General features: G+C 38.2%; 1 protein-coding gene across 5 annotated transcripts in view; it reads left to right on the plus strand.

The window, feature by feature from the left end:
- Nucleotides 1–3185: 3185 nt before the first annotated feature.
- ZBTB44 (zinc finger and BTB domain containing 44) overlaps nt 3186–22348 on the plus strand; it is a 54865-nt gene continuing 35702 nt past the window's right edge. For 2 of the 5 annotated variants that reach the window (XM_074303792.1, XM_074303793.1), the window contains exon 1: nt 3186–3296. The gene's annotated coding sequence lies outside the window, so the exon portion shown is untranslated. Of the gene's footprint in view, nt 3297–3878; nt 4436–22348 lie in introns of those variants that run through there. The other 3 variants (XM_074303788.1, XM_074303789.1, XM_074303790.1) reach the window with 2 other exon arrangements.

A 22348-nucleotide genomic window follows, 5' to 3' on the forward strand; every position in this document is an offset into this window, starting at 1 on the left:
GGCACCCTTCAACAACTAGAATATTATTGTCTAATATTCTTTTCTATCTACTCTACAACATATATCTGTTTTGCTCATATTAATTCACTGCCTCAGTTAAAATTTAAGCTTCTAGAGGGAAGGACTATTCTCTGCCCTTCTTTATATCCCAATACTTAGCACAGTAATGGCACACTGTAAGTGCTTAATACTTATATTATTCATACATATATATATATATATATATATATATATGCTTAATATTTATGATACTCTTCTGGCAATGTAGTGCTGTGGATATAGAAACGACATTTTTCAATTACATTAAGGATCAAAGGATAATAGAAAGTCTTGAACAGGGAGCAACACACTGCAAAACAGGAATTACTCAGATCAAGAAGAGAATGTGCTTTGAAAAAATATATGGGGAGGGAGAGAAAAGTTGGTCATGCAGCTCCTCTTTTATGTACAAGCTGAGTCTGAGACGCTGGCATGAAGACCCGAGGCAAAGATGTAGGAGTCACCTGACACTGGACTGATGAGACTTCCAAGAGTAGAGAGAAGAAAACAGTATCAGACAGATAACCCTAGAGTTGAAAGGGGCTTTGGCGAACATTTAATTTAACATAAATAAAGGAACCCCTATTATGACATACCCAAAAAGGAGATACATCTTCTTGAAGACCCCCCAAGAACACAAAATCCGCCAGCTTTTGGACGGCTCTAGGCATCTACCTTTAACTGATCAGCTTCGCAATTTCAAAGTTCCTGGTATAGCCCCCCATGCTTAACAGAACATTTAATGCCTGGAGTAAATGCATGGAGTAACTACCTTGTCTATCTTTGGTCTTCTCCGAGTTAAACATTGCCTCAACCTTTCCTCATACGTTGTGTATTCAAGGCCCTTCACCATCCTGGTGGTTCACCTTTGAATACTCTCCAGGTTATTTGTGCCCTTATTTGTGGCTTCCCAGAATATAATGTTCCAGATCAGTTTTTACAAGGGTAGAATACAGAGGATTATTATTTTTATTCCTGGAAACTACACCACCCTTAATGCCTCCCTAGATTACTTTTAACTATTTTGGTGGTTGTATCGCAAGCTAATATGGAGCTTCAGTGCATTAAAACCCTCTGGTCTTTTTTTCCCCATTAGTGCTGTCTCACCATCTATATTTGTGAAGTTTTTTGTCCAAATGTATGGCTTTATATTTGTGTCCATAGAACTTCATGTTATTAGGTTCAAGGCCAATGATCAAGTCCATTCTGGATGCTGACTCCATCATTGGGTTAGTTATCCCTCCCAGCTTTGTGTCCTCAAATCAAGAATATAAACATTAAGCTTCAGGTCATCAATCAAACTTTTATTAAGCATCTGGTTTATGAAGAGTTTGGCATTGAGGATACAAAAAGAGGCAAAAGGCATTCCCTGCCCTCAAGGAGCTTACAATCTAATGGTATCATTTAGAGATTTAAAGTCCATACTATTAAGTCTTTTAGGTTACAGATAAAAATGCTGAACAGTGCAGAGCTGTACAGATTCCAGGACACTCCACGGGAGACCTGTGAACCACTACTAACTCTTTTAGTTTTTGAGGAGGAAAGAGGGGAAAGGAGGAGGAAATTCTTTTAGTCCTATTCAATCAGTTCTGAATTCAATTGTACATTTCTCCTCCACAAGAACAGTATATTTCATCAAAAGTTTTATTAAAATCTAGGTAAATTATATCACAGCACCTTCTAGCTTCGTCATTCTGTGGAATAAGGAAGTGTTAAATACTAAGGATTGGTAAAAGTAGGCAACATTGCTGAGGTACACGGCCTCTTTTTTGAGAAAATGGGCAGTGACACTAAAAGAAGCAGGGTGCTGGGTATACCTCTTTTTTGAAGAATTTATAGGGAAGAATTACCCAGGGTAACAGAGACCCCAAATCTGCTTGAAGAGGGAAGAAATCAGGGATCTGCCAGACTGCCCAGGTATGTCTGCTAAGTGCTCAGAACAGTTAAGATGACCTGTGAGAGTATCAGTTCAAATATTTTCAAGATCAAGACACTAATTCCCACTGGATAACACTGGATAAGATGCCAAACTCAAGAGCAATCTAGACTGCGCTGAAGAGCACCTGGGATTCTTCCTGATTTGTAGTTTATGGAAGGAACACCAACCCCACCCCACAAAGAAACTAAACCTCTCCAGTACCAATTGGGGGAAAGTCAAAACATGTTTAAAATATTTTATTGTTATCTGACTTACCTTGGAGAAAGCTAGTTATCTTCATTTCAAGGGAACTATTAAGGTATCAGGAATCTTTTCTACTTAATAAGCATTGACAACCAGGAAAGAAAGGAGGAATGAAGTGAGGGAGAGAGGGAGGGAGGGAGGAAGCAAGGAAAAAGAAAGAAAGGAGGAAGGAAGGAAGGGAGGGAGGGAGGAAGGGAAGGAGGGAAGAAAGGAAGGGAGGAAGGAGGGAAAAAAGGAAGGAGGGAAGAAAGGAAGGAAGGAAGGAAGGAAGGAAGGAAGGAAGGAAGGAAGGAAGGAAGGAAGGAAGGAAGGAAGGAAGGAAGGAAGGAAGGAAGGAAGGAAGGAAGGAAGGAAGGAAGGAAGGAAAGAGGGAAGGAAGGAAGGAGGGAAGGAAGGAAGGAGGGAAGAAAGGAAAGAGGGAAGAAAGGAAAGAGGGAAGAAAGGAAAGAAGGAAGGAAGGAAGGAAGGAAGGAAGGAAGGAAGGAAGGAAGGAAGGAAGGAAGGAAGGAAGGAAGGAAGGAAGGAAGGAAGGAAAGAAGGAAGGAAGGAAGGAAGGGAGGGAGGGAGAAGGCAAGCAAGAAAAAAGGATGGGAGTCCTAACACTCAGTGACTTGCAGTAGTTTTTTTGTTTGTTTTTGTACATGTAGGGAATGACAGTTGACCGCCAGTGACTTCGGGTCAGGAAGAGTGCAAACAACAATAAAGGTATCTTTTCTCTTCTGTTAGTTTCGGAGGACGTTTTCGAGAACCCGGGAAGCCAGAACAGAAGCCGTCTCTAGAAAGCCCAGGCAGCAGGCTAGGGGAAACTTCGCCTCTCGGAGTACTCCGAAGCAAACCCCGTGACGCAGAGCACTGACACGTGACTGAGGGAGTAGGTGTTTTGTTTTTGCGGGTCAATCAGGGTTAAGTGACTTGCCCGAGGTCTCACGGGTAGTGCGAGCAGGAGGTCGCGTCCGATTAGAACACAGGCCCCTTGACTCCGGGACTGGCGCGGTCCGCCTGGCTCGGGCGGGGTAGGGTCTTTCGGCCCATCGGAACCCCCGGGGAGACCGCTCACTCGGCAGCTACGAGGACGGTAAGAGATCTCCCCGTGTGAAGACTTCCTTTCTAAGGGAGAGTGGAGCCGGCGTTGGGCCGCGGGAATCCCTCCTCGGGACATCTCCAGGAGCCCTCGGGCTGCGGGTCGGCTGGAGGATGCGTGTACGCGCGCAGGTGCACCCCGGGGGGCCCACAGCCTAGGAGCGCTCCTTTGCGTAACGCCGGAGTAGGTGCGCTTCCCACGCGATTACGCGCGAGTTAAGTTCACGTGTTTGCCCTGTCCTGCGAGTGAGAACGCGGAGGCCCGGAGCACTTAACCATCCTGCACAAGGTCGTGCTAACGCTGCCCCCGGCCAGAGCCAGGAAGTCCAATGCAGGGCTCCCGAACCTGGTGCTGGCAGAGAGCCGGAGAGCAGCTCCACACTCCAGCCGACGGTTGACTGGCTATCCGCCCAGGAGCGCGAGCGGACCCGGGCGTACGCCTGCGCGCTCCCTCGCGTCCCGCCCTCCGGCGGGCTCCTCCCATTCCCTCCACCTCTACCACTCTTCCCCGGCCCAGTCGCCTGCGCAAGGCATTGTGGGACACAAACAAAGTGCCCCCCAAACAGGCTGGAGGGAGCGGAGCAGCGACAGCGGCGGCGGCGCCCGGGCCCCGCACGCGCCGCGACCGCTTCCCCCCTCCCCCCAACCTCCCCCAACCCTTTCCCCTCATTACCCCCCCTTCCCCCTCCCCACCCCGCCGGGAGAACGCTAGCCTCCTCCACGCTTCCCTAACCGCCAACCGCCCCCCAACGGCCGCCCGCGCGAGCGCGCCGCCGCCGCTCCCCTCTCTCCACCGCCCCCCGCCGCCGCCGTCGTGAGGGGGTGGCTCGCTCTCCGCCTTTCCGCCCACCTCCGAGACAGCTCGGCCGCCGCCGCCATGCCCGAGCCGCAGGCTCTCCACCGGCCTAGCCGCCGGCGGCCCGAGATAGGGTCCCCGCCGGCCGCCGCCCGGGGGAGGAGAGAGGGAGAGCGAGCCAACCGTGCGCCTCCGCCCCCTCCCCCTGGGCTGTCGCCGCCGCCGCCGCCGCCGCCGCCCTCCGTCGGGCGGGGGAGGAGGAGGAGGAAGAGGAGGAGGAGGAGGAGGAGGACCAGGCCGCCGGGCCCCTGCACCGCCGTCGCCACGGTTCTCCACAGGTAACGGGGAGGCCGGTCAGAAAAGGGAGGGTGCGGCGGCCGAGCGGCGTGGGAGGCGGAGTGAGCACCCCTCGAGGGACGGGAGAGCACCCCGCCCCAGCCTCCTCCGGTCTGCGGGGCTAGCCCGGCCGTCGCTAGGATTCCCACCCATCCCCACCCGTGACATCTAATCACGCGTCGAGGTGAAGTCACGAGACCTTTCAGTCCTATTTTTTTTTGGTAGTGGGGGGAGCATCCTCTTGGTTTCCCCCATACAACCAGAGCATTCTGGCATTGGAGAGCAGGCGTCCGATGTCTCACCTGGAACGAGAGGACATGGACGGGGGAGCTCCCTCCCTTTTTCCTCTTCCTTTCGGTGGAGAGAACAGAGAAACCAGGGTGGCACTTGTTAAAAACAAAACCCTCCTGCCGAACGGTCACGGGCGCCCGTTTTCGTTAGTGCCGGGTCAGCTCCCTCTCACCTGAGAAAGTGGGCGGCAGGGAGAGCTAGAACTGGAGAACGAAGACTGACCGTGTAGGAGGTCCCTCATGGTAGAAATGTTAAGGATTTGGGTAGTTTTTTATTTCCTTGATTGTGCGCAAACTAAAACAAATGACCACGGTTCTCTGCCCCTTTAGTGGTCTGTGGCTGTTAATTGAGGAAGAATTGTTTCACCTCTCCTAGTTCCTCCGTGTGTCATTAAGGTGTTCGCTAGTACCAAACTCAAGCCACCCAGCTGCATGAGTCATTGAACCGATTCCTCTAGCTACAGTTTACACAGGAAACAAGTCTTGTTAGTTTCTTGAAAACTTAAACGCACTTTTCCTAGAGTGTTGGAGAGAAGAAAGGTGTTTTCCTGTGCAAAGTTCTTGTTTATTAAAGGTGCTTGTAATCCTCACATAAGGAAGCAATTAAGGGTCACCATCCTGAAGTCCCCTTAGAGTTGAAACGGAGCAGAGAAGTACTTTTTTTTCTTCTAAGGTAAAGTATTTTTACTCTTGCAGCTCTTTGCGTCTTCATTCCTGTCATATTTTTCACACATCTCAGTTGCAAAAAGATGTTTTTCATGGATGAGGGTAGCTTTTATAGAGCAGTAGAGAGCTGCATTTAGCAATCTCCAGTGACAGAGTGGTGATCTCCCAGGGAGATGGGGAAGAATGCAAGGCTTAAAAACCGAAAGTTGTACTTCTTTAGATTTAGAAAGCTAGACATGCAAATTTAATTTGAAAATTAGTCTTTCAAGAAATATTTGTTGTGACAAGGACTTTGTGAATTTATCTACTTATAAAATATAAAACTGAAAAATGTTTATTATAAAGTCCAAAGGAGTTGTTACATGATTGGTAAACGCAGGACAGATGCTTTGATTGTTAAGAACTGAAAAGGAATTCATTAATATGTCCTTCCAAGTGTTGCCTTGGATTTGGGTTTAAGAGGTAAATATGTCATTTCTCTATCACAAATATTCTAATACATATATGTATCATAATTTGTTTAGTCATTTCCCCAGTTCATGCACATGTACTCCCCCTTCCCCAATTCTTTGTTACCACAAAAAGTTTTGCAAGTATTTCTTAAGAGCCTACTTTGTGCCTAACACTGTGTAAAGCACTTTACAAATAGTGCCTCATTTAATCTTGTCTACCCTGTGAAATAGGTGCTTGAAGTTCAAGGGAACAGAGGTTGTTCAAATCAGGCAAAGCCAGCTTAGGCAGTTCATCTGCCTTCAGTTATCGAGGTGCCAAGAGGCTAAAGGTGGTACCCGTGTTCTCCCACTACTATTGTAGGTTCTTGTAGGATAGGTGAGGTGCCACAACCTTTGTTGTTTCAAATCCCCAAGGTTGTAGCAATGGAGTTGGAGAGAGAAAGGCAGTGAAATATAATTAAAGGTAGATATATAGCAATGGAAAAGGTTGCCCTCTGCTAAACTGTAACCCAAATCCTTTTTTACCAGACTGAATAGTGTTGTGTGATGCCTTTTGTTATCTACTAGCCTGGAGCTACATTTATATTATTAAGTAAAAGTACTACATTACCACTATCTGCCCATTTTAGGTAGTCTGATGCCAAACATGGTAGTGGTCCATTTTGACTTTATTTTGTTACCTAAGTTTTTGGGAATTGAATGCTTAACTTAAAAAGCTAAAGGTATACCAGTATCTTTATCAAGCCTGGTCAGCTAGGTTGCACAATGCTTAGTGTGTTCCAACTTGAGTCAAGTTGGAACTCATCTTCCTGACTTCAAATCTGATTTCAGACACTGAGTAGCTGTGTGCCTCCGGGTAAATTACTGAATCCTGTTTGCCTCAGTTTCCTTATCTGTAAAATGAGCTGGAGAAGGGAATAGCAAACCTCTCCATTATCTCTGTCAAGAAAAACTTTAAATGTGGTCACAAAAAGTCAGGCATTACTGAACAGTAAACAAGCAAGTAGAGTCAAGACTAGAATGTATAAACATTCTTGTTATTTAGCACTGTTTTTTTCCCCTTAAAACATATATTTTGATATTTTGAAAGAAAAACTGGGAAATTTTGAAAATTCTAAACCATATTTTAACATTTCTTTTGTCATTTAGTCATTTTCCATCACTTAGTGTATTAAAACTGAAAAGGCTCTTAGAAAGTTAATTCAATACACCCCCTCCTCATTTTGCAGATGAAATTTAAGCCCAGATAAGTTGACTGAGTTGCCCAATGTCATACAACAACATAGCTTGATTGTGATCTCAACTTTAACTCTAAATGCAAGGTGTCCCAGAAGTCTTGACTTTTATATCAGTTAATATTGGATTGTTTAGTTCTCTGTGGTTAATGAGATAGGAGCTTTTGGCAGATGCTTGAAAAAAAAGGTTCAGTTGCTAGGTCAGCCTCCTTAATAATATTTGTGTGACCTTGGACATAACAGTGAACCTTTCTGCATTTCAGTTCTTTATAAAATAGGGGATTGGATTAGATGATCTCTAGTGTACTTTTTTTTTTTTTTAAGTGTACTTTCTACTAAACCTGTGATCCTAATCCTTAGTTGAAGCCAGATTTTGACACAACATTAAGAAACTTTCTAACAGAATTACACAAGTGAAATGTGCTGCTCTTGGAGATATATTGGAGTGTCTCTCTTTAGAAATGTTCACTTAAAGACTGGATAAGGAGTTGTCACAGATTTCCTTTTTAGGAGAAATTCTTGTTAAAGATCTTTGGGAGACAGTGGGAGAGGGGGTCAGATTTGTAGTCCTAAGATTCTTTCCCATTCAGATTCTGTGATTATAATTGAAACTTGTGATTTGGAAACTTTAAGGTCTTTTCATAGTTTCTCAAAGCTGTGAGAAAATGGTATAGTTTTTATGAAATAGTCATAAAACTGGTTGTGCTCAAGCAAGACTTGACTGATAAGAAATATTAAATTGAGTGGTTGCCTATCAGGAACATTGATTAGAAGGCTTTCTTGTATTAAGTGTAAAGAAATGCTCTTTCCAGATGAGGACTAATTATTTTGCTTTTGATTGATGCTTGTTTTTACTTCCTATAACTTCCTATTTAATCCCTCTCTCAATAAAACCCTCCTTTATAACACTTATTGCAAATCATGCCCCTCAAAATCTACATTCATTAATAACCTTATACCCTACCTTTCTCCCTTAGGCATGAGACATACTTCACTTTGAATCTTATATCTTTGAATCCCGGATTTAAGATGGAAAGGACCATAGAGGTCATTCTAGTCCAAACCTTCCATTTTAATGATATGATTGATCCAGTTATCTTGACCACAAAGATAATAAGTACTAGAGATTTGAAATAGGTCTTTGATTTATAATTCGGTAATCTTTACACTACTTGTAGCCACTGTGGCTTTTTGTTTTTGTTTTTTTGCTGTTTTGTTACTGTGTAAATTGTTCTTGTAGTTCTGCTGTTATATTCTCCTATATATTTATAGGAGTTATGTATTTAGTGTTTCTGATTCTTCATATTTGTTGTTTATGATACAGAAGTAATATTATGGAATCATTTATGTGGCTTATTCTGAAAGCCCTTAACTCAGAAAAACTTTGCAGAAAAACTCCTTCCAAAAGTCAAGTGAGACAATAAGATAAGTGTGAGTGAGAGAGAGAGAGAGAGAGAGAGAGTAAAATACATAATTTTTTAAATGTCTTCAGAGATTGAATTGCGTGCCAATAGTAAATGAAATTTAAATATAAATTAGATGACCTCATCATTCATAAGTTTTTGTGTCTTGTTTTTTAGTTATTTCTCCAAAAGAACCTTTTTTCCTGGGGCAGGATAAGTTTAAGCTTTATTCGTTGTTTATAGAACATACCAGATCATTTGGTCTTTGTTTCTGTGAAAAATTCTTGCCTCTTTTCTTAACTTGGTTGAAAAGTCTCTCACAGTGAGTGTTTCATTACAGAGAATTGTCTGACCAATATATCACGTTTTATTTCCCATGTATCCTTACTTTTTTTGGTTTTGGTTTTGTCAAGGGCCAGGCATTCAATTCACTCATGCATGAGTTTTGACAAGTTTGCCTGTATCTGTTACAAACAACTGATGGATACACTGGGGAAAAGGGAATGGAAAAAGAAACTTATTATTAAAATATTGACAAGATTTTTAAAAAGCAAGCAAGAAAGAAATTACCACATTAAAAAAAAAAAGCATTAGAATTACCAGTAGATCTTTCTTGTTGGAAATTATTAGTAATATTTTACACTTAACAAAAGGCTGCGTTCATTTCTGTATTTTTAAACAGGGGATGGGGTGGGAGATTACTTCCTTATATGTGATTAAGATTGGACTGTCATATATATGGTCTATATTTAGCTAGTTTATTTTTGCTGCCAAATCCTATACAACCAATTAAGTGCCAATTCATTACCTTCTCTCACCCCAGTGATTTTCTATTACAGTCAACCAATAACCAAGGGACATAAAGACAAAAACTAAATGTCTTTGCCTTTATAGGGTTTACATTCTAACATAAAGAGATGTGCGTCTCTAAACATACAAAATTACCAAGATAGTTTTGGGATGAAAGGAAATAGTAGTTGTGGGGCATCTGGAAAGACTTCATGTAGAAGATGGTACTTGTAAGTTTTGAGGGAAGCCAAATTCCAAAAGTGGAGATGAGGAAAGAGAGAGCATTCTGGATATGGAGGCCTGTGAGAAACTGATAATAATAGTAAGTAGCTTTTTGCAAAATGCTTTGATGTTCATAAAGTACTTTCACATACTTTAATTATCTCATTTGGTCCTTACAACAATCCTGTGGGATAGATACTATTAACAATCCCATTTTACAGATGAGAAAACTAAGGGCAAAGATTGTGATTTGCCCGGGTCAGGCAGTTATCAAAGTGTTTGAAGCAAGAGTTTGAACTCAAGTCTTCACTCCAAGTGTAGCAGACTATCTATCCACTCTGGTACCTAGGAGCCTAAATGAGTACCAAGGCACTGAGATGGGAATGGGAATGCCTTCCATGGGAAGGAGCTAGATTGTAAAGAGCTTTAAATGACAGAAGTTAATCCCAGAAGTAATATGGAGCCATTAGAATTTATTGAGTAGGAGAGGTGACATGGTCAATCTCTATATTTAAGAAAAATCACTTTGGTAACTGGAGATTCAAAGTTCAGAAACTAAATAAATAGTTCAGCTTCCAGGTGATTAGTACTTGAAGTTAGATGATTAGAGAGAAGAGGACAATATTGGAGAAATGCTATAAAGAAAGAAACAAGATTTGACAATTGAAAAAGTGGGATGAATGAGAATGAAGAACCAATGATCAACTGACAAAAAGCCTTCCATATATCAGGCACTTTGTGCTAGGCAGAGGGGAAACAGATTCAAAAACTGAAACAATACACAAAGTAAATTTAGGTCAGGAATCTGAGTGATTTGGAAGGATGGTGTTATCTACAATAGGACTACAGGAGTTAGGGAGGAGGGCTGGGACAAGATGAGTTCTGCCAAGGAATGTTGAATTTTGAGGTGCCTTTATTAAACATCTTGCACAAAATGACCATTGTTGGTGATTTGGGACTGGATGGGTTTGGAAGAAAGATTAGGACTCAATTGGTAAATCTGGAAATCATTTACCTTAGAGAGAATAATTGAATCAATGGAGCCAAAGCGGTCATCAAATATGAAATGTTGAGAAAATAGAGCTTTGGGATATGTATATCCACATTGGGCATTTGTGACCCATATGTTGAAGACCAAGAAGGAGCAAACAGGAAGAGTATCAAAAGGGGACAGACAGTGCTTTGAAAACCTAGAGCTAGAAGCTTTTCTAGAGATAAGAAGATGGTCAATAATATGCTTTTGGAAGTTCAAGGATAAGAATTGAGAAGAAGCCATTAGAAATAACAAGACATTCTTGGTAACTGGATAGAGCAGTTTCAATTAAGTGATGATACTGGAAGCCAGTTTTTAGAAAAAAGAGAAGTTGGGGTGAAGAAGAATGGAATGGAGAGGGTGGATTCAAAACTGAAAATAAATTTTTTTTTTTTTTTTTTAAAGTCAGTTCTACGTTGAATAAGTCCTACTCCATGTTCTCCATTTAGAATTCAGTCTGGGCATAATAGAACATCTTCAAATATACTTCCTAGTAAACATTTGTCCCTATAGGGCTTCCAGTTAGCCTCATCTGAAAAAAAATGATTTCTAATTCATTTATTCTTCTCTGAACAATCCAAAATTTCCTCTCACCTGTAAAATGAGCTGGAGAAAGAAATGGCAACCTGCTCCATTATCTCTGCCAAGATACAAACAGGAGTGATTGAAAAATGACTGAACAACCTAAAGTTAAGAATTACTTCTATTTTTTTTTTTTTTTCACAGGTTGGTGCTACTATCCAATGACTTTCTCCACAAGAGAGAGTTGCCCTTTTTAGTTTTGTAGAATCTCAGTACTTTAAATATGCAGTAACAATACAAAAACATTTGGTTGCAATATTGACAATTGAATTAGATAAGATACCCTCTAACATCTATTTTGACTTGTTAAAAGTTGTGCTTTTTTTTCCTGTTCATATCTTGTCATTGTGTACATTTTTGACTGTACACTTTTTATAATTTGATATGTTATTTAATGCCAGATATATTAAATAAGAATATTGCTAGCTCTTTGAAATGCCACTTAAAAACCATACGTCAGACAGTTTTCAGTAAGATACTCTTCTCTTTTAATAGGGAAGTACTGTGATAGTAATGGGGGTGAAAAAAAGCTAGTCCACAGGACAGTTGAGGGAAAAAGTAGCATATCTGTGCTGTGGATTGCTTTTTTCTTCCCCATTGCTATCATAGTATCTCTCTACTATGAGAGTTTTTTTCTTATGAGTTTTAATCTTAAAATGGAGAACTTTGGGTGCCTCAACTTTTACTAAGTATTTATAGAGCCTGAGTATTTAATCAGAGTATAATTTCTAGCCATCTTTGGTTTCTTTTTTTGATTTATTAATATTTTTTAAATCTCACTGTCACTTCCCAGTTATTCTTTCTTCTTCATCCTGCTAAAGCCTTCCCAAACAAAAAACAAAAACAAAAACAAAAAACCCTCCCTTATAACAAAGAAAAACAATCAAGCAAAACAAATTTGCACATTTGGTCATACCAAAAAATATATGCCTTCACATCTATTTCCCAGCATTTCTTTACCAGGCACAACACTTCTTGATCAAGTCTTTTCAACTGGTATTGAGCATTGTATTGATTAAAGTACTGACATTTTTCAATACTTTTTTCCTTTACTTTGTAAATTGCTCTTTAGTCCTATGTATTTTTTCTTCATAAGTTCATGTAAATCTTCTGAATTTCTCTGAATTCTTAATATTTATCCTTATGGGGAAATATTTCAATACATTTCTTAAACAATGACAAATTCAGACATTCTCCAGTACATGAACACTAAACCCTCCTCATAGTTCTTTGCTATTATTAAAAAATGCTGTTAAATTTTTTATGGGATCTTTCCGCTCTCTGATCTCCTGAGATAACACCAAGTATTGGTCTTTTATCATTTTTGCTCTTTCCAGTGGATACTATATAAAATTAGTTTGTACTTGTTGAGGTTGGTTTGTTTTTTTAAGTGATTTGGTACATTCCTTTGTATGATTGAGATCCTTCATTTCCACTTTTGAAAACTGACTGTTCATGATCTTAGACCAAACTTATCTAATAATCGTTTTTGTTATTCAGCTTTATTATCACCACAAAAAATATTTTTCCCTATGAAGCTGGTTCTCTTAGTTCTATCAGCATTAATTTTGTTCATGTACAAACTTTAATTTTATGTCTGTTTTTGTTTTGTGTTGTTTTGCTGAAGCAATTGGGGTTAAGTGACTTGCCCAGGGTCACACAGCTAGGAAGTGTTAAGTGTCTGAGGTCAGATTTGAACTCAGCCTTTCTTCAGGGCTGGTGTTCTATCCACTATATGTCTGTTTTATAAATCTATATGCTTTGATCCCACAATACCACTATTAAGTCTGTATCCCAAAGAGATTATAAAAAATTGAAAACATACAAAAATGTTTATAGCAGCTTTCTTTGTGGTAGCAAATTGGAAATCAAGGGAACCTATCAGCTGGGAAATAGCTGAACAAATTGTGGTGTATAAATGTAATGGAATATTATATAATACGTCTATAAGAAATGATGAGTGGGCAGATTTCAGAAAAACCTGGAAAGACATATCAATTGATACTTAGTGAAGTAAACAGGAGGCCATTGTACACAAGAAGCATTTGGGGGGGAGGGGGAAGGCAAATAGGGTTAAGTGATTTGCCCAGGGTCACATAGCTAGTGAGTATTGTGTGTATTGTAGTTTTTGAACTCAGATCCTCCTGATTCCAGGACCATTCCTCTATCCAGGGCCATCTAGCTTTCCCCCATAGTAACAGCAACATTTTGCAGATCATCAACTTGATAGACTTGGCTCTTCTCATCAGTAACAGTGATTTAGGGCAGTTCTAAAAGACTGATGATGGAAAATGCTATCCACATCCAAAGAAAGAACCATGACTTCTGAATGCATATTGAAGCATACTAGTTTTTTACTTTTTTTGTTGTTTTTCTTCTTTTGCAACATGACTAATGGTGGAAATAAAGTTTCTATTTTATGTTCACAAAGACATAGCTATGTAAATTATTTTCTTTGATTTTTTTTTTTTTTACTGTAATTTAAAAGTATTTATTTAGCTCATACATTATATCTTTTTGGAGTTTATTGTATATGGTATGTGATATATGTAAACTTAATTCTACCAAAATACTTCTCATATTAGGGAGTCTTTTTTCAAGTTTCATAACTAATTAAATGTCATTTTTCTTTTTTTTTATTATTCATTTGACTTCTAATTGTTTTGTTCATATAACTTTGTTTCATGAATGACCATGTGGGAAGAGTGAAGGATATCAGGTAGACCTGTGCAGTTCTTCTAAATATAATTCCACATTTTATCATGCTACACATGAAAAATCAGATCAAAAAGGAAAAAGAAGTGAAAATACTATGTTGTGATCCACATTCAGTCCCCATAACATTTTTCTGGGTGCAGATGGCTTTCCTCTATCACAAGTTTATTGGAACTGGCCTGAATCACCTCATTGTTGAAGAGCCAAGTCCAGCAGAACTGATCATTTCATAATTTTGTTGTCACTGTGTACAATGTTCTCTTGGTTCTACTCACTTCACTTAGCATCAGTTCATGTAAGTCTCTTCAGGCCTCTCTAAAATCATCCTCCTGATAATTTCTTATATAACAATATTCTATAACATTCACATATCATAACTTGTTTAGCCATTCTCCAACTAAGGGGCATCCACTCCATTTCCAGTTTCTTACCATTACAAAAAAGGGCTGCCACAAACATTTTTGCACATGTGGGTCCTTTTCCCTTTTTAAGATCTTTTTGGGATATAGACATAGTAGAGACACTTCTGAATCAAAGGGTATGCATAGTTTGAAATCTCTTTGGACATAGTTCCAAATAGCTCTCCAGAATGGTTGCATCAGTATACAACTACACCAACAGTGTAGTATTGCCCCAATTTTTTCCACATCCCTCCATCATTTAGCATTATTTTTCCTGTCATCTTAATCAATCTGAGAGGTATGTGGTGGTATCCTGAGATCAACTTTTTTTTTTTTTTAATGTCCAGGATATGTGACTGTCCTTCCATATTCACCCTAGATTTGAAACTTTAGAGTCCTCATCAAAATACTCTCTCACTTGACTTATCCAATCAATTGGCTAGGAAAAACAAATTTACTATATAAATGTATTTTAGTATTTGCTAGGCACTATAATAAGCATTGAGTCTAAAGAAAACCAAAACCCTGTCATGGTCTCTGCGCTTTAAAAGTTCGCATTCTAATGAATGAGCCAACTACAAACAACCATGTTCATACAAGGTTGGAAGATAATCTCAAAGAGAAGATACAATATATCTTTGGAGAGACCAAGAGTGGGAAAGTACACCTGCAGAAGATGGAATTGAGTTGTCAGGAAGTCTCGGGGCAGAGATATAAGGTGAGTGCTTCCAAGGTACATGAAACAACTGCTGCTGTCACTTATAGCTGCAAAAATATATTTCATGTACAAACCTCTTCATTCACATAGCTACTACTCTAAGCCTTCATCATCTCTTACCTAAAATGATATGAAAGTCTCCTATTTCGTTTTCCAACCTCAAATTTTGCCTTCTCTATTCTTAATAAAAATAATATTCTAAAACATAAGTCTAAATGTGTCAGTCTCCCACTCAGTGTAAAACTCCATCGATTCTCTATTTCCCCTGGAATACATACATACATACATACATACATACATACATACATACATACATACATTATTGTGATGCTGCTAAGCTATTAGCAGCATATGTACTCACTACCTAGGGTGGAATAGCTGATAATTCTAGTCTGTTATGGCTACAAAAGCTCCAACTCCATAAAAACTGCTCTGGTGCATGCTTGTCAGCCCATATTTGACCAAAGAAAGTTTTGAACTTTGAACTGTGAATGTATCCAAAGGTCCTGGAGAGCAATTTGGAACTATGCTCAAAAAGTTGTCAAATTGTTCATACCCTTTGATCCTGCAGTGTCTCCTCCCAAAGAGATTATAAAGGAGAGAAAGGGACCCACATGTGCAAAAATGTTTGTGGCTAGAAACTGGAAACTGAGTGGATGCCCATCATTTGGGGAATGGCTGAATAAATTGTGGTATATGAATGTTATGGAATATTATTGTTCTGTAAGAAAGGACCAGCAGGATGATTTCAGAAAGGCCTGAAGAGACTTAAATTGATGTTAAGTGAAATGAGCCATTGTGTGTGGCAACAACAAGACTATATGATGATCAATTCTGATAGACAAAGATGCTCTCTTCAACAATAAATTGATTCGGACCAGTTCCAATTGTTCAGGAAAGAAGATAGCCATCTACACCCAGAGAGCTGTGGGAATTGAGTGTGGACCACAACATAACATTTTCACTTTCTGTTGTTGTTTGCTTGCAGTTTTGTTTTCCTTCTCAGGTTTTTTTTTTGTTTGTTTGTTTTGTTTTTTTCCTAGATCCGATTTTTTTTGTGCAGCATGACAATGTATGGATATATATACATATATTGGATTTAACATATATTTTAACATTTATTGGATGGCCTGCCATCTAGAGGAGGGAGAGAGGGGAAGTGTTAGGTTTTTACTAAGTGCTAAGTCGGTACTTAACAATTCTCTAGTTCCGGCCTTTACTGGGAGTTTTACTTGTGAATTCAGGAGGAGCAAGTTCATTGGTTGAAGTAATTTTTCCCAGAAGCCCTTGCATTATCCCCGCCCATTCTCTGGGAGGATAAAAAAGGGCGGCATTCCAGAGGTAGTCTCTGTTCTAGGTCAGAGTTGAGGTGGCTCTCTGGAGGAAGAAGTCTCCTTTAGACCAGAGAGCGATCGGCAGTTTCTGGAGACAACAGCACGTTATAGGGAAGGAGGGGAAAATTTGGAACAGAAAGTTTTGCAAGGGTCACTGTTGAAAAATTATCCATGCATGTTTTTGTAAATAAAAAGTGTAATAATTTAAAAAGAGAGAAATAGTGAAAAGTGAAATGAGCATAACCAAAACATTATGTATAACAGCAGCAATAATGTTTTTAAAAAATGAAAAGAAAAAGAAAAAAGTCATTACCACTCCCCCAACATCCTGTTGCTGAATATGGTAACCATTGGGTTAGATACTGTGCTGTAAGCATCAATTTCCCAGTGGGCATTGCACATTTGCATTATAGCCTGATGGGCATGAATAGAGAGATCATACACACATTGTTTTGATGTGTGAAAATGGGAAGATACTCTTTGATTGAAGACAGATAACAAGTCTTAACACAGCAAACCTGATTTTCTTTTGATACATAAATTCATTCATATAGAAGCAAATCCCTTTGCAATCTGTATCCAACCTACCTAAGTTTTTTTTTCCTCATTTAATTTTTAAAATTCTCATAGGGAATGATGGCTTCTTATCAAAACATATGTCAAAATTTGTTTAGCCATTCCTTGCTCCTTTATTTTCCAATTTGGGGCTACTACAAGAAGCCATTTATAAATACATATGAATCCTTTTTCTCTTTGATTCCTTTGAAGTTTAGGTCTAATATTGTATTTGGTTCAAAGGATAAGCACAAAAAAACAAGAAAACTTTGTGCTATGATAGACTTAGCTCTTCTCAGCAATCCAAAACAATTCCAAAAGATTCCTGATAGGAAATGCTAAACATATCTAGAGAAAGAACTATGGAGTCTGGATGCAGATCAAAGAATACTATTTTCACTGTTTATTTTATTTGGGAGTTTTTTTGTGTGTGTGTGTTTTCTTCTTTGTTTCTTCTTTCACAGCATGACTTATGTGAAAATATATTTAACATGATTACACATGTGTATAATCTATATCAGATTGTTTGCTGACTTGGTGAGGAAAGAGAAAAATATGAAACTCAAAATCATAAAAAATGAATGTTGAAAATTATCTTTACATGTAATTGTAAAAAATAAAAATTATTTACCAAAAAGGGGGGGAAGAATGTAAGCATAGCTTAACTAAATTGGGGGGGGCATAATTAATAGCAAGTTGCTTTATAGAATAGCTGGACCAATTCACAACTCTTACCAGTATTAATATACCTGTTTTCAGCCCCTCCAACATGTCATTTTGTTGACTTCCAGCAAGCAAATTTACATTTTTATTGTTATCAATCAGTTGTTCATATGCATTATTTTGGCACTTTTATACCTTGTAACAGGTATTCAGAACCTACTTGGTGGGTTGTTTTTTAAGTGTGTAGTTGAGTTTTTATAGGTGGTACCTATTATGGTTTCAGCATCATGTTAATTTTTAAATAACTTGTTAATAGTAAAGACTTTGCTTCTGTCTTTGTAGAATTTCTGTGTGTATGTGTGTATATGCGTGTGTGTACACATATGCATATATACCTTTTATGTATGAATAGTTTGCTCCTACTATATTAAAAAGTATATTTAGAGATGTTTGGTTTAAATTGAAATATGTAGTTCTAAAGCAAGGAGTGAAAAGAAATTGAAATAAAAGCAAAAGCATATACATGTGTCTTAATGAGCTTTCTGAAGAGATATTTGAGACATGAGTTGAGAAGATTAAATCATAAAGCACACTGATATACACATAGTATCTTTATTTTGTGAATAGTTTAGAATGAATTGGTGCAGGCAAGGAAAACTAAGAAAAATGTTGGGGGGGGTATTTTATTTTTTACTTTGTTGTTTTTGGAGGGAAAAGAGAAGAGTCAAAAAGGGGCTAATGACTTAGAGTAGCTTAGTTCTTGTTTTACTAATCTTTTATCCTCTTAGGAGAATAGTCTTTGGACTGGAAAGGATAATTGAAAAAAATGGCTTATGAAGAATTGTCACACAAGATAAGGACATACAATAAGAAAGCACGAATTTGCAATGAAATCTGATCTTAACTCTTAAAAACAAATCTTTCAGGATCTAGTCACAGGAGAGTATGGAAGAAGATGTTTGCATTTTATAGATAAATATGCATATATTAGGAGTATATGTTCAGAAACTTTACTGAGAGCTTTTGGGGACAAAATTTTTGGAGGCCATTTTGTATATGGTGATTTGAATTCTGTTTCAGCCATTTACTGACCAACAATAGTATTTGGAGTATTAACTGGGTTGCTGCAAGATTTAACATGAAATATTATTATTATTATTATTATTATTTTTAATTTTATTTTGTTATATTTTAAGTTCTGAACTGTTTCCCTTTCCCATTCCATACTAGGAAATCCACAGGTGGGTGTATGGGTGTGTTAGTGGGTATGAGGGTATGTCTAGAAAACCTACTTTACCAGCCTTCTATTCTTCAGTTCCTTAGAGGTGGAGAACATAGTGTCTACATAAATTATTTGTAGTTGAGATCAGTATCATAATACTCAGAATAATGGTTTAGTCATTCACATTCTAAAGACAGTGCTTTTATTTATATACATCATTCTCTTGGATCTGCACATTTCATCTTTATTGTTTTATGTCTTTCCATATTTTTCTAAAATTAATCTGCTCCATCATTTTTTACAACAGAGTAGTATTCCATCATAATATTCTTAATGTAACTATGACCAAGCCAGGATTTTGATACTATCTAACTTTAGCTGTTCCATTCCAAACTTTGTGGCATCTGCATATTCAACCAGTGTTCTATCTTTGTCTTCAAGCAATTTATTAAAATGTTGACCAGGAGAAGAACATCCCTGTTACTTCATTTTATCCACAGATATACCATGAAACAACTTTGCCAAAATCTCAAATGTTGATGAAGTTAGTCTTATATATAAATTGTTTCTGGTGAGTTCATGATTTTTAATGATCACTTTTTTTTTTCCCCCTAAATGCTTACAAATCATCCCTTTTGTGTATTCCAGAATTTGACCAGGAATTGAAGTATGGCCACAGATGGACAGTTAGAAGATCAGTTCATCAGCAAGCATTTATTAATTTATAACTGTGTTGTAAGATTCTACTGCCTTTGTTGTAGAGCAGGAATAAATAGGATCAAAGTTAGGGAGTGAAAATAAAGTTAGGGTTTTTTTTGTTTTTTGTTTTTTTTAAACAAGTGGATAAGACCTTTGAGATCATCTGATCTAACCACTTCATTTTATAGTTAAATGATTTCAGCCCATGATCATCCAAGTAGAGAGAGTGGAAGAACTGCATTTTGAAGTAGGGTCTCCGACTCCATATCCAACATTCTGAACTACATTACTTCACAGAAAGCTACTAAAGGCAAGGCAAGTTAGCCCAAGTCAGAAATGATGGTGTGCTTGTGGAATCTAGTCCCATCAGTAGAAAGAACCCTGGATCAAGTCTAAGCAAAAAAGGCCTTTTTCTTAATAATTTTTTACCTTTGAGAATATTTTCAATTACTGACTCTGGGAAGGGTGTGGTGGGGAGTATACTTTTAAATTTAATCTGTTATTAACATTTTCTCCATCACTTTCTTAAATATAGATAGAAATCAGGGCTTGATTTTTTATTTTGCTGACTGTTTTATTTTTTTCTGTGATATAAAGGCATAAAAGTAGGCTTACAGCTAGGTAAAGTATGCTCCAGCATACCCCTTTACCTGAATTTATTTTGTTTAAAAATAGTTGTTTGTGTGCCATTGCTCCCTTTAGATTTGTAAAGTTCTAGAGAGCAGGGACTGGTGTTTTGATTTGGCTTTTTGCCTTTGTATCCTTAACGAAATACAGTGCCTGGCAAATAATAAGACATTTAATAAATTGCTTGTTGACTGACTAATCCAATCTTTAAAAAATAAAATGTCTGTACATGATTGTTGAACTCACATTTCTGTTTAGTCAAATAAATGAAGACCTTGTACTTATAGCAGTAGTTGTTTCTCTTTCCTTCTCAAAGAGAATCATAATATCAGGGTGATGATGCCATGACATGAAAGTGAATTGGATTTAAGTGAGGGAAACTGGGCAAGGTTACCTGCGTCACTTTCCCCTCCAGAGACATCTGCGCCCAGTGGCCAGTTATAAATCAGGACGACTAGAAATAGCCCTGGATGCTAAGATCTTCAACAGGTCTCAGTTTGACTGAGACCAAACCCCTTAAGTGATTAAGGCTAGGTAACAATTGAGGCAAAGAATGATCTTTTTCATCTAGTCAGGAGAAAAAAAATCTAATTCTTTACTTTCGTCTTCCTTCCCTTTCCCTCCCTCCTTTGGTCCACATAGAATATGATACCTTTACCCAGAGGTGTTCTTTAAAACTTTTTTTTCTTTTGGATGGCTGATCTTGCGGTTACTGGCTAGATTTCTTAAGGACCATGCCTTAAACCAAAACCACTATCATTCTCACTGACTGGCCTAACATAGGTCCCAGGCCAAGCTCAATTGATCATTGTTTGAGTCTCCATTTGACTCACTAAATGTAAATAGCAGTTATTTATGTTTTGGCCAGAAACCCTGAAGGTCTTCCCCTCCCAGATTTATTTATGTGCTTAAATAATAAGTTAGCACTAATATTTTGATTGTGTTAGCCAATCATTTAACTCTGTTTAATATTACCTTTGTATAGCTGTAATCAGTGCATGCAGACAGTTCTTGTTTTATTAAATGGACCCATCTGCAAAAACTCTACATAGAGGTTTTTATGTAATTCGAATTTGTCCCTACCCACTCAATTCTTTTAGCATACATATAACAAAGACATACATGAAATAATATCTAAGGCATAAAATGCACTAATATGCATAAAATGTTTGTTTAGTCACATCCAACTCTGTGTTACCCCATTTAGGGTATTCTTGGTAGGGATACTAGTGTGGTTTTTCATTTCCTTCTCTAGCTCATTTTACAGATAAAAAGTAGACAAGATTTAAAAATATAAGTCCTAACTTCAGGCCTAGCACTCTATCCACTGTGCCACCTAGATGCCCACACCAAAAAAAAAAAAAAAATGTGTAATCTTATTTTAATTACTCTTATCTTTTATATAATTACTTTGATCTCATTTAAGGTATAATGATAAAAAAAAAAACCTATGTTTAGAGATAGTTGATCTCATTTGAAATCTAGTCATTAATGCAAGAAATGAAAAAGAAAGAGGAGAAAGGTCATACATGCAATTGAGGCAAAGAATCTCCTCTTCTAGTTCCTAAATAAATAAATCTAGGAAGGAAGACCCTCAGGATTTCTGGATAAAGCAGAAATGAGTCATCCACTTCTAGCTTCAGTGCTTGTACTTATTTTGCAGTCTTGTTAACATTTTCAAATTACTTCATCTTTGCATTTCATTCTTTATTTTGATGGCTAAGACAATCATATTTCTATACATGCTTCTGTTGCATCTTCCCATGTGGCTTGTGTAGTAAATAATATAGAATTCCAGAAGTCTCACAATGTCAAGTCCTTATAGGCTGCCCAATTACTCCCTGTGATCTATAAATTATAGTAAATGGTTAGTGTTAAATTAGACCACTTTTACATTTTCTGCAAAATTTTCTTGATGGGGGAACATGACCTAGAGCAGTATTCAAAATAGATAAGATCTTGAAAGGAATGCTATCACCATTACCAAACTTCTCTGGAATGAAGCTCAAATCTTAGTTGGAAGCTGATAAGGGTTATCTTATCCTTGCCTTAAGGTTAGTGAAAATATGTACAGGTAGTGATGTCTTGCTGATTTCTTTCCATGCCCTGGAATTTTCTGAGTGATTCACTAGAAACATTTTAATTGGTAAGTCCTGGATGCATTCCTTCCTTTTTTTTTTTTAAGCTTTTTACCCCTGAATAGGTTTTTCCTCCACCAAAATAGGCTTTTGAAATGGCATTCTTTGATACAATAAGGCCATTTTCATTTACATTCAGACTTTCATTTGTTATTTTTTTTCAGGAACACT

The sequence above is a fragment of the Sminthopsis crassicaudata genome, chromosome 3, assembly GCF_048593235.1.
Source record: "Sminthopsis crassicaudata isolate SCR6 chromosome 3, ASM4859323v1, whole genome shotgun sequence".
Lineage (NCBI taxonomy): Eukaryota > Metazoa > Chordata > Mammalia > Dasyuromorphia > Dasyuridae > Sminthopsis > Sminthopsis crassicaudata.